Source organism: Euprymna scolopes, chromosome 8, assembly GCF_053919585.1.
Source record: "Euprymna scolopes isolate OS-2025 chromosome 8, ASM5391958v1, whole genome shotgun sequence".
NCBI lineage: Eukaryota > Metazoa > Mollusca > Cephalopoda > Sepiida > Sepiolidae > Euprymna > Euprymna scolopes.
In genome coordinates, this window is record NC_136489.1 from 24279836 (window position 1) to 24292649 (window position 12814).

Genomic DNA, 12814 nt, shown 5'->3' on the forward strand with positions numbered 1-12814 from the left:
ATTCTTATTCGTTTTGAATGAAAAAATACAGAATTATCAATTTAAATATTTGTCGTCTTAACCAAAGTTAAGATGCAACTAATTAGCATATGTGGAGATCAGGTGAGATAAATGAACAGACTAAAACGGAACTTGATAGTTGGATTTTGGACAGATGTAAGAAAAAACATTGGGGTTGAGATTTGACTATGCTTGTTACTGTGTTGTTGAAGAGGATTTCCTTCAATAGCTTCGATGTCAAATAGCCAATCAAGGGGCTTCTCTTACTCAACTCTGTTCGAATCATAATAGAGCTGAAACCCGGTATTGAATCAGATGTGTATCTTTTGAAGCATTTCGAGCATAGATGATTTGGTCGTCACTGCCATAATATTTCGGGTTTAGGTTAGATTAATAAGATTCTGAATTTACTATTGTTAATTTAAATAATTCGTTTTGAAATGAGTTTACTTTGCCCTTTTTTTTGTTATTACGCAACTTAATCATCTTTTATTTTTTTAGCTTGTTTCAGCAAGTGTTTCATCGTTATAAGAATGTTGTAAGAATGTTGTTTTTTCTTTGAACTGAAGGACAACTTTGCACACAAGTTTTTTTAATAACGTGCTCTATAAAAAGATAAACTGATATGAGGCTTACTACATATAAAAAATATCACACATAAAGCATTGAACTACACTAGCAATATATGGTAGTCGTTTAATTTATACAGACAGTTAAACTAAACACTCTAAAACTTGGGAAATACAGTACGCGAGGTTCTACATCGTATCGTGCGCACCTGTAATCACGTCATAGTTAATACATATAGCAGATGCTCAGTGGCGTATATTGAGGTTGGAGGCGATGTAGCATGTACTCTGGACATCTAAAACTTTTTTGAAGTTGGAGGGTGGGGCTTCCAATCCTTGAAAATTTATAACCCTATTGTATAATATTTCTCAATGCCGAAATTTATAAGAAAATGGCATACAATTCTTCAAGTATAATCACAACATCACTGTAACGTGGTTTTTACATTGTAACACTAACCCGTCTCGTAGGGAAATAAAGAAGAAAAAAATTCGATTCGATATATTTTTTGTTGAAAGATAAGGTATTTATTGCCGGTCGTTGCTTCACTAAGCCGCTGACACGTATTTTCAGACCAACAGAGTATGATCGCATTCCTGTTTTTCCCTCTCTGGGTCTATTAACAAGTTTTTTTTTTTGTCTGCAGCTATAACCTGTGTAATTCATTTAACAGTTCACAGTTGCTCGACAATCTTCCAAAATTTCGGCGGATAAACGAGTCCTCCATTTTGTTTAGAAGTTCCTTTTTCGCCGACACTGTCACGCTGATATGTGGTTTAAAAGTCCCTATCGCGTCGACACGTTTTTTCGTCCTCCATTTTTTCCTCCATCTTCCTCCGACCCCGCTCTGACGTCAAGCTCGCACCGCGGCTTGGTCATTTGCATTCGTGTCACTGGTTTCGTTACACAAAAAGCCACTCGGAGATTAAAGGATTAATGAATTTGTCAGGTGATACAACATCATGATGATTGATAACGATGATTGAAATCAAGTAGAATTTGATTTGCTGAGAGAACGGCTTAATAAAAATTTGTTAATCTTGGACTGGAAAGTGACTATCTAATCGGCACTTTGGAATCATCCCCGTGGTATTATGTTCCACATGGAAATCGACTTCGCTAATGAGAGTTCCGTTTAGTTTTAAATACACATAGGAAAATTTACAGTGTTTGTAAGTAGACGAATTTTTGTTATACGTTTTTTACAGATGTAACGCTGTCCGGGAATTAACACATATTTTGTACATTTTAAGTCGCAAAGAAGACAAAAATAACGAATAGGAATTACCCCCAACTCGCTTTTTTGTGGCAACAATATATTTCACAGTCGTGACGTCATCCTCGTGATTTAGAACTTTCACCTCGTCTCCCACGGCATCACGAACGTTATCTTTTTTTTATAGTCCTTTTTCCCTAATGTACACACTTTTTATAACATTTTCCCTTTTTGCTTGCCCTGACGTCATCTTACACACGGTTCGGTCATTTGCATACAGCTGCCCTACACACGTTCACGCTCTGTTACATCTCTGACACTCATTTAACTCTTATCATTTAGTGGTTTTTGAGCTTTGATAAATAGTGAGACCATAATAATAAAAAAAAATATGGGAAAAGATTAATTCACAGAAGAGCGGAGATTTCATCGGCCGAAATGTTATGATGATAAGAATCAACGCGAGAATAATCGTCTAAACCATCCATATAATACATAAAAAAGAAGTCTTATTATTATTACTTTTTATTTTCGAACCTACACACCTCTCCGTCCGGAAGGTCCTTTTGTTACTCTGTGTTTCCTGTGTTCATATGAAACAGAGTTGGCATTAAGTTCAGTTCTCACCGTTTGTTCAATAAAAAGATGGTTGACCTTTACGTTGATCGCTATACAATTGGCATATATAAATATCCATCCCTTTAACCCTGTAATGCTCATTGTATTATGGTTTATGTATGTCGCCTTTTTTAGATCTCAAAATTGTCAGGGTCGGATTTTTTATTTCTATAAAAAAAACTCCCTCCCTCTGTTAACAATAATAACAATAACAATATATATTATTTTTACATACCTTTTGTTAATATCGCTAACAAAAAATCGCCAACAACAAATCTTAAATTTATAAGCGATAAAAAATTGTGCATTCAAAATGTGATCGGCTGTGGAACATTGATTAAGTATTAGAATGAAGATACTGGTGTCATAAGTTCGACCCTAACATTATGCAGACGACAGCTAAGAGCCAGAAACATGCATGTTCACGGGTATCATTAAAACACTACCGTGTTTGAATATATGGTTAAGTGGCAGTTGTAGTCATTTAGAACTGCTTTAAAGCTTCACCACTCAGTTTTCGACCAAATTTCAAACAATTATTACAGTTTATAAATACCCTTCTTAGCTTTATTGCGAAAAAAAAAATCAATTTTCGTTCAGTAAAGCAAAAGTTATAGTGGATTTTCTTAATTTTTAAAAAGAAATTCAATTTATAACATTATATAATCAATTCTTAATGCTGCATTATTTTAAGTTATAAATTTATTATGTTTTTTTACTGAAATCTCTTGTCCTTTTCTTTTACAGTTTTAACAACTCGTCGTATACTTTTCCATGTTTAAGCTTAACCATATTACTTTTCATGCTTGCATTTTTCTATTGTAATACTTATATGCATGTGAAATAATATTTAATAATAAATATAAATAAATAAATACGTCACATAAAAGCTAAGGACTATATATTCATATATATATATATATATATATATATATATATATATATATATATATATATATATATATATATATATATGAATAACAAAGAAAGCTTATAGTTCTTAAAAAAACGCTAACGTAGCGGAAAAAAAACTGCGTTTCGGTGTTGTTAATATCGCTAAAAAAAACGCCAACAACAAATCTTAAATATTAGGTTGGTGCAAAAATAATGTCGTTTTTTATGTGTGTGTATATATATATATATATATATATATATATATATATATATATATACAGTGATGATCATATTTATTGGCACGGTAAAATAAAAGTTAAATCTTGTCTAATAAATTCTAAAAAAGGGATTAAATTAAAGAAAATAACAAAGTATATTATGTATTTTTAACTGGCCTTTCCGATGCAGCAATCGGATTTTAGAAAAAATAAATAACAAAGGAACAACAAACATAATTGCAAAAAACCCTTGTTCAAAATTATTGGCACGGCTTTGTTTTTCTTTTAGTATCAGTATAATATCAATCAATTTCCGGTTTATGTGCTTTCTGAACTTTTTTATAGCCATATTATGCTTGTTTAACGCTAATTGTTTTTCAGATAATTTTTAGATAGCGATTTATTTAAACTATTATAAGTGACTAAATTATAATTTTCAATCGCCATGGTTAAAACTAAGGAACACAGCGAAGACGTCAGGAAGCTTGTTGTAGCATGCCATACCAATGGGGAGGGCTATGATAAGATTTCAAAGAAGCTAAACCTTCCCAAATCCACTGTTAGAGCCATAATAAACAAGTTCAAATCGCAAGGCCACGTTATGAGTTTAGAGGGTAGAGGGAGAAAAAGGATTCTTTCCCCAAGAGATTAACGGAAAATTGTTCGACAATTAAAACAAAACCCAAGGATCTCTGTTGGGGAGATTGTTGATGAACAGAGCACCTCTGGAGTGAATGTATCTCGACATACAGTTGGTAGAGTTTTGAAGAGAGCTGGTTTAAAAGCATGTCGTCCGAGAAAGACTCCCTTATTGAAGCCTATGCACCTGAAAGCAAGGCTAGCCTTTGCAAAACGTCATATTGATAAAGATGTTGCATTCTGGAAACGTGTTCTATGGACTGACGAAACGAAAATAGAGTTATTTGGCCATAATAAAGTGTCTTATATTTACAGAAAATCTGGCGAAGCTTTCCTGCCTAAGAACACCATACCCACAGTGAAGCACGGTGGAGGCAGTTTGATGTTTTGGGGATCCTTTGCTGCCTCTGGACCAGGGCGACTTGTTAAGGTCACAGGTAGCATGAAAAAGGAAGATTATGTTAAAATATTGGATGAAAACCTGAAAGACTCTGCTAAAGAGCTCTCACTTGGTCGTCGTTGGTGGTTCATGCAAGATAATGACCCAAAGCATTCGGCTAAACTGACTAAGAAATGGCTTGAGGACAATCATATTAATGTTTTGGAGTGGCCATCACAAAGCCCAGACCTTAATCCAATTGAAAATTTATGGAGAACATTAAAATTGAGGGTAATGCAAAGGAAGCCTAAGAATCTTATTCAATTGGAGGATTATTGTCAGGAAGAGTGGGCTAAAATTACTACTGAAGAGTGCAACAACTTGGTTGTAAACTATGAAAAGCGACTGAGGAAGGTAATCAAGGCCAAAGGCTATACAATTGATTATTAAATAAATCGTGCCAATAATTTTGAACAAGGGTTTTTTGCAATTATGTTTGTTGTTCCTTTGTTACTTATTTTTTCTAAAATCCGATTGCTGCATCAGAAAGGCCAGTTAAAAATACATAATATACTTTGTTATTTTCTTTAATTTAATCCCTTTTTTAGAATTTATTAGACAAAATTTAACTTTTATTTTACCGTGCCAATAAATATGATCATCACTATATATATATATATATATATATATATATATATATATATATATATATATATATATATATATATATATATATATCCGATAGAAATTATTTTTGCACCGACCTAATAACAATATATATAGGAATGATAGGTGAGTTTATATAAACATATACACTCCTTTGAATTTTTTGTGTGCATTGATGTTCGTATTAAAACCCCTTTTTTAAAAAATTTATTTTAAAATAAAAATACAACTTTGTTATGTATGGGTCGTAAAATAACATTCATCTGCAAAAGATCTAGCTAATTTTCATATTCTTTTAAACTTTCATTTTAATTAATTCCATATTAAATTTTTCGGTTTTCTAATGGCATGGTCATTATTAGTTAACTATTACGTGTAATTATATTAATGCAGATATTCTACATTATTTATACTTGCGTAGTATTTGCGTAAAAAGATTATAATAAACATAAATCTGTTTATATATATATATATATATATATATATATATATATATATATATATGTGTGTGTGTGTGTGTGTGTGTGTGTGCGAATATATATTTGTATAAAAAATTTTGCCTACAAAACTCCTCTTTCAGTTTTTGGTCTACATACATGAAACTTAATATATAGGGTATTCGAACTCATAAGGAACTTTATATTTGGGTTTTAGCCAGAGAAAATCGGTGCAAAAATGTGAAAATTAATGAAATGGAATTTGCCAGATGAAGGTCGAACGATAGCATTACGAATATGCATGCGTAACGTAATAGCTATTGGCTCCTGTTTTGATTTTTAGAATTGCAGCAAACATGTTTCCATATCTTAGGCAGGAACGTCCAAGGAAAAAGTAAATCGTAAGCTGAACGTTTTCGTTTCAATTTTTGTTGGTGGCGCAGGAGTCATTGATTTTTTAAAGCATTACTTTTTATTGGGTCCAATATAATATGATAATCATAAATATAGTCCCTGCATTAATCAAAATATCATATTTAAGCGTATTTTACGACCGACCAATGCCGGGCGGTCTGCTAGTATATATATATATATATATATATATATATATATATATATATATATATATATATATATATATAACTGAACGTGTCTGTGTGTGTCTCTGTGTGTGTGTGTCTGTGTACATTTCCCTACGCAATAACTCTGTCAATTTTTAGTCTACAGACTCGAAATTTGATACACAGGGTACTGAGATTTGGGAAAATCGATGTGATCTGTTTTTGGCAAGAAATTTGGCGATTAAGGGGTCAAAGTTCAACGATTTGACCTTTGAGAACTCTACCAGACTCCTCCGAAAATTTTGGGTCTACGCACTTGAAGTTTTAGATATAGGTTCCTTGGACATACATCTAACGTAATAACTTGATTTGAGCCCAAAACAATAAATTTTAAGGGGTCATAATAGGGGTCAAAGTAAAAAACAAATTAACCTCTGCGGTCTCTTCCAAATTACTCAGACAATTTCTCGTCTAAATATTTGAAATTTTACATAAAGGGTATTCAGAGATAGGGCAAGCTTTTTCATCAGTTTGGGTCGAAAATTTTTAGTTACCAATATATAAATGTATGTATGTATGTCTGTTTGCATGTCTGCCGTAAACTTTCAATCGAGGCAACGGATTTTATAAAGATCAGTATCGTTTTAAAGTTCGACCTTTCATACGACAAATATCGAAAAATTGGCTAAAAACATTAACATCTTCCCCTCCAACAAGGCATTTTTCTACAGGAGGGGGTCACTTTTTTCGCCGATATTTTTTAAAATTATCCTCTCCTTTAGATTGTCTAGCCTTAATTAAAAAAAATGTCGATTTCGGTTTGGCGGTTGTCGTAAGAGCATAAACGTTAGGTTTTACGTCGTTCTTTTCCTCCTTTGCGGTACGGGTTTGAGCCTATCTTCCTACTACCACTTTTATTTATTTATTTTTTTTTGCGCAACATACATATCCAAACACCAGGACAACGCCGGGCTGAAATGCTAGTATCATTATATATATATATATATATATATATATATATATATATATATATATATATATATATATATAATGATCTACTATGATATTAAAGGAACTTTGTTTGTATATGTGTCTGTGTGTGTATGTGAGTTTGTTCCCTGTAGACTCCTAAAGTGTTGAGCCGATTGTTTTGAAATGTCACACAAATGTATTTTATGCGCCTGACAATATTATGATAATCAATAATCGAAAAATCTGATGAAATAAAAGGAACAGGCGGTTTTTACTAACGTTAACGTCTTATACAGCCTAACATCACAAATGCATTTGATAAGTTATATTACCGCAGAAGCAGAAGTACTTGACACATAAAATCAACACGTATCTCTTTGATATCAAAGAGGCGTGTTCAAAATGAATGTTTCCGTTTAGAGAAACAATCGAACCATAATACTTGACTTTTGCATTTTAAATTGAAGGCATTATATAAAATAATTTTATAAAAATTCTCTACAGTGCAATATAAACATCAATATATTGTGGACTAAGTAATCGCGGGGAAGCATGTGAAGCTTTCTCCCGGTGCACCGCGGTGGGTTTCCAACCAGATCAGGCAATCAATCGATTTGATTGAAAAATGGTTGATTTCGATGACAAAAATATTTGTGAGAGTGAAGTATTCGTTACTCCTCATTCAATCCCTAGCAACGTTGAATTTTCCTACCAGTATATATATATATATATATATATATATATATATATATATATATATATATATATATAAATCGGAAAAAAATAAGTCGATTATCTGATGCCAAAAATGTTAAAATTTTGTTTAAAGCAAAATCTTCCGCTATTGATAGTCATAATAAAATAAAAAAAAAAAATATTGAATGATTTTAAACTACGAGTAAAAATAAAATCTATAGATGATCCCCTCAAGTGAATTTGATCGTTAGAGAAAACATTTTCACATTTAACTTATATTTTTACGGTAATCGGGAAAAATCAGAACTCTATAGTTATATATTAAGAGATATTTGGGGGGGGGCGTTTCAGCCTCTGTTGTTTCAAAAACGATCTAAGCACTCCTATTTCTTTAAAAGTACTTATTTGCTTTATAGGAACTCACGCGGTAGAGAGGTTACCTTTCTATTAATCGACGATCTGGTTAAATTTACCTTAAACGGTCCCGTGGATACCCTATTGCTTTCGACTTCAAGAGATTCTTGCATTTACAACCTTGGTCCTAGAAATTAATAACCCCCGATTATGAATTGGTGAACATCAACTCACACCCTTACAAATTAATGACTCCCGGCCAAAGTACCTATAAATGGTAACCTCTCTACCGCGTGAGTTACTACAAAGTGAATAATAAAGTTTTTTTTTTTTTGCTGTTGTTAATAGAAAGGTGTCACCAAATCACATCCTCACATATATAAAATAAAAATATATAAAAATATCTCCGGAAAATAACGACACTTGATAAAGAACTCAAAATCACTACATTAATACGAAATAACATTTATTTACGTGTTAGGAATATTAATTCAAATCATTCCAATGTAAGTGTTTTCCTGTAATGAGTGTTCATTATGCAAAACCAGCTAAATGAGGATTTCGTAAGAATAGCATGGAGTCTAAAATTACTGATTTTTATGAACAGTGTGTCACACGTGGCTTGAAATCAATGCGATTATTTTTTGAGAGAAAAACAATCATTAAAGCATGTAAGCGAAATGTGTGTTTGTATATGTGTTCATTAACGCCTCTCAGTGGCAGAGTTTCGTTGACATCCAATCTTGGGGAAGACAAGAAAAAAACTGGAATGAACTGATTTGATTTTCGTGGCAAATCCTTATATAAAGATGTTCTCGAACGTGCCAGCCTGTTTGTTGTATCACTACATGCGGAAACATAACATAATCCCTTTGTTCCATGTGTGCAGGTGGTAAAATCGCAATGTTGTGAGCTTACTCGTCGGTGTTGAAAACGGTTATTGCTACAAAAATGTTCCTGTCAAAGATTTGTTCTCGTCGTATGCAGCGGTCGCTACAACTTGGTTAAAGTGTAGAAAAGTTAACAGCAGAAAATTGTAAAAATCAAGCAACAACAGCAAAAAAAAAAAAAAAAAAAAAACTTATACCAAACGCAGTAGAATTTAATTATCTACCAACCTGTATAATTTTAACATGCTAAAACTCAATGTTTTATTCTAATTTCAAAATACGTTGTTCAAACACACCGAATAAAAAAATAAACAAATGACCACTTATCGGTTAAGGGTAGGAAGTCTTAATTCCCCAAAAGCTGTAAACGTATGACTTATTCTACCACTAACTCCAAGTTCGAGTAGCACTCCCAAATTTAGAGTTAGTGGTCGTCATAGAATTTTTATAAAAATTTTCAAGATTGAGAGTTTCCAATGGTTAAGCGAAAAGCAAACGGTTATTTGTTGTATAGACAGCTAAAAGAAATGAAATAAAAAGAATCTAAACACCGTGTCAGCACGCATAAAAGATATTTGAATTTTACTGCGTTTAGTATAAGGTACTTGTTAATTTTTGTTATTGTTTACAATTGCTCGACTGTTGGCTATTCTACACTTTAACAAACAACTGTGTTGTTCCTCCCCAAAGAGCCAACATTCATGATGCAAGTTATTTTTTCAACATTCGTTATTTCATTTAATTGTAAGAATGAACCACCTTTTAAAGATGCAGCATATGTTAACACCTCAGCGAAGTTTATTGCGTTTATTTTTTTTAGCAAACATTGATAACCAAAATAAAGTTTTCTACACGTGAAAAAATATTTACTTGCCTTCCTACGATAACAAAGATTAGAAGTGAAAACCCCGCTATCCTCAAAATGAAAAACATGTAATTAAGACATCTTTTTGTTAAACCTCAATCTTAAAGGACTTCTCCTTCATTGACTAAGGACAGAAAAGATAAAGTATAGTATAAGAACAGATATTATTTTAACGTTAATTTTATTTGGAAAAGTAAAAATAATAGAAATAAACCCAAAATAAAAAGATATTATAAAATTTGCAAATATTTCAATAATATTTTTGTTTCATTTTTAAAATATTCAGAGCAGACAAAAATATATTCGATTGTGAATGATAGTGGGTATGAAAAGTGCTGCCCAATTTTACGTAATGTAACACCCTTATTTCTAAGGCTTTTTAACGGTTTAGGACTCAAGACTGTTAAGCATTCTTTTTTTTTCTTTTTTTGCTATGGGAGATAAATTCTGCAGATTTAACTTTTTTAGAGGATTTTGTGTGTTTTTAGTTAGCGTTCCCCAAAAGTAAGAATGTCCTAAAAACGAGAGATCATTTTAATAATTTTTTAATGAAAAATGATCCCCCACTTTAAATTCTAAATATTTTTTCGAAATATTCACACCTATAGATCACCTTAAAAAAGCAAATTCTCATCTGCTATTAAATGTAGATATAATTTATTTATTTTAAATGAAAACTACTTAATGTTTTCCCTTTATAAATATTCTCAAAGATTTTAATCTTTTGCCATTTTTACCTACCCTCAACAATCTCCCCTTCAAAATGGTTAAAGAATTTATTAATAAATTCAAGTATAAATTTAGTGCTTATATTTTAAGGTTATTCTTTTTTATTTTTTCAAATATTACTTCGATATTTACGGAGAATTTTTGCAGCAATATTCAATATTTACGTACGTCATTATTGTAATGTTTAATTTGTAATATATTTCAATTTAATTCATATTATAAACACTGTTTTATTTTATGATTTGTTTCTTGCAAATAGGTAATACAGGTAAAACTAGCTGATAAAATGTGAAAGCCTTCTGCGGAGTTAACCGCTTCCATATAATTTTCGAAATATATAGTTAGAAAACACGAAACGCTTTGTATATTATTTAATCTTTATGTAGGGTAGGAAGTTAAAATGTGGCGTTTTTATTTTTATTTTTTATTTTTGGTGATTTTTTTGGTTTCAAATTAGCGGGGTTGGGAAACTTTCAGACAACAAAAGTTAAAAATCTAGCGATTTTTTTAAAATATTTCTTTTCCCTTATCTAGCAGGTTTTTAAAATCTTAGTTTACAACACTGTCCGGGAGTAATTTTTTAATTTAAAATCGTAGAATTACAATAAGCTTGACGTTATTAAATGCCCGCTGTAATTGATTTGTTTTTTTTTTAGAAATATTTTTTAAAGCTGACTATTTTTAATTTTATTATTTTGCGTTTAAAACCGGAGGTAATTTTTTAAAATATATTCTCAATTATTTTAATTTTTAATGAACCTTTTTTCTTTTGTGGTGATCCGTTTCTTTCTGTTTTAAAGCGATGCATTTAGTAATTTTCTTTTATTAAAGAGATTTAGGGTTATCTTTCTTTAGAACAAAATGCAAACATACGTTTGAAGCAAAAATAAACTATTTTCTCATATGTTTTTTATATAAATTTTCCAATTTGCTACGACGATGTACTTTATAATTTTTTTGTAAAACATTCTTTACGAAAAAGTATTAACAAACGTCAAACTTCGTTTATGGCCTAAACAAATACAAACGATTTCATAAATCGATAACTTTGATTTCTACTCCAAAATAAATAAGTTTTCATATTTAAACGCCGATGCCCGGAGGTCGTATGGGGATAGAGAAAATAATTTTAAATAATGTCCTCATTTACTTGCATCCCCAGTCAAGCAGAGTTAGTCAGAGACAAGGTCGGTTTTTACTGTGAATAAAATCCAGCTTTTCAAAAGAGAATACTCTGGATTGGGACAATAGCCTCAGACCAGAAGGATTTATCATTTACTGACCGAGAATAGAACAGCAGAAGTGTAGTATCAGAACAGATACTACACTTTTTAAGATATGGTCTGTTTACAGACACAGGTAAAAATTTAACAATCCAGAAACAGATTTCAATGACATCTACAACAAAACTCTTTGCCAAATTGAACAAAAAGTTCTCCTAATATGTGGTCAACCATTGGAAAGCTATGGATTACCTGCACCGAGGCAAGGAGGAGATAAAAGACTTGCAAGAGAGTATCAACGTGAAGGAAATTACAATATTGAAGAACTTTCCCTACAAATAGAAAATATGTAAGAAAGACTGACAGATTATCAAAGAGAAGTTTACAATTTATTCATGGCAATGTTGGACGCACAAAGTGAGATGAACAAAACAGGATGTTTCTTGATGTTCCACGTGGCACGGGCAAGACTTTGATAATCAATTTTATCCTTGCAAAGATTAGATCAATAGGAGCGATTGTGCTTGCAACAGCATCCAGTTGAATTGCTGCCACTCTACTTCAAGGTGTCCGTACCCTTCACAACACTTTTAAAGTACTCTTTGATATTCAGCAAATGGATCAGCCAGTTTGCAAATTTCATTCGAGACACCTCAGCAGTCACTGTAGACGAAGCCCTAATGACACACAAGAGTGCTTATGGAGGAATTGACCGAATACTGCAAGACAAGGAAACAAGTATCCCAAGGGTGGCATTTCAACCTTATTTTGCGATGATTTCCGTCAAATCCTCCTAGTGGTTAAAAATGGCACAAGGACAAACATTGTCAATGCAAGTTTGAAGCAATTTTATTTCTGGAGGCAGAAGTTATAGTGAAGAGATTGACT